Source organism: Chiloscyllium plagiosum, chromosome 25 (genome assembly GCF_004010195.1).
Source record: "Chiloscyllium plagiosum isolate BGI_BamShark_2017 chromosome 25, ASM401019v2, whole genome shotgun sequence".
Taxonomy (NCBI): domain Eukaryota; kingdom Metazoa; phylum Chordata; class Chondrichthyes; order Orectolobiformes; family Hemiscylliidae; genus Chiloscyllium; species Chiloscyllium plagiosum.
Genome location: NC_057734.1, coordinates 31,261,585 through 31,262,185, shown reverse-complemented (window position 1 = coordinate 31,262,185; position 601 = coordinate 31,261,585).

The following is a 601-nucleotide window of genomic DNA, read 5'->3' as shown; positions in this document are numbered from 1 at the left end:
AAAAAGGTGTCACGTAGGGGTCTCCAAGAGGGTGGGATGGGAACTAACTACCCAAAGCACTAAAAGTGATTGTCATCATCGATGCCAGAGTTTCTATGACGGATGGAAACATGGATTGTCAGACGATGGTGGGTGGAAACTAAAATGATCGTTTATTCACATTAACAACAGAATCAGGAACTCTATTCATATCCAGTGCCTTCTTCCCACTCTCACTGCGGGCCGGTGCAATGTGACAGCTCCAAGTTTCCCAGCAGTACCTCTCTCAGAGGCCCCTGCCCATGCCGGATGTGCCGCCATCTTGGCTGCAACAGTGACACATGCGCGGTGCTCGCTTCCTCCTCTGCTTTTGAAGTCACTTGGGTTTGGATGTGGGTATGGGAGAGGAAGTTGGGAGAGAGAAGAGGCGTAGGCGAGAGAGGATGTGCTCGGATAGGGATAGGGCTGGGAAAGAGAGAAAGGGATGAGATGGCTAAGGAGAGAGGAGACAGAGGAGAGGAGTAGGGGATAGAGAGGTATGGGTCGGGGAAGGGAGGGGTAAGGGAGAAAGAAAGGTGCGGGGAGGGGTAGCAGAAAGAGGGGGCGCGCGAAAGGCGAAGAA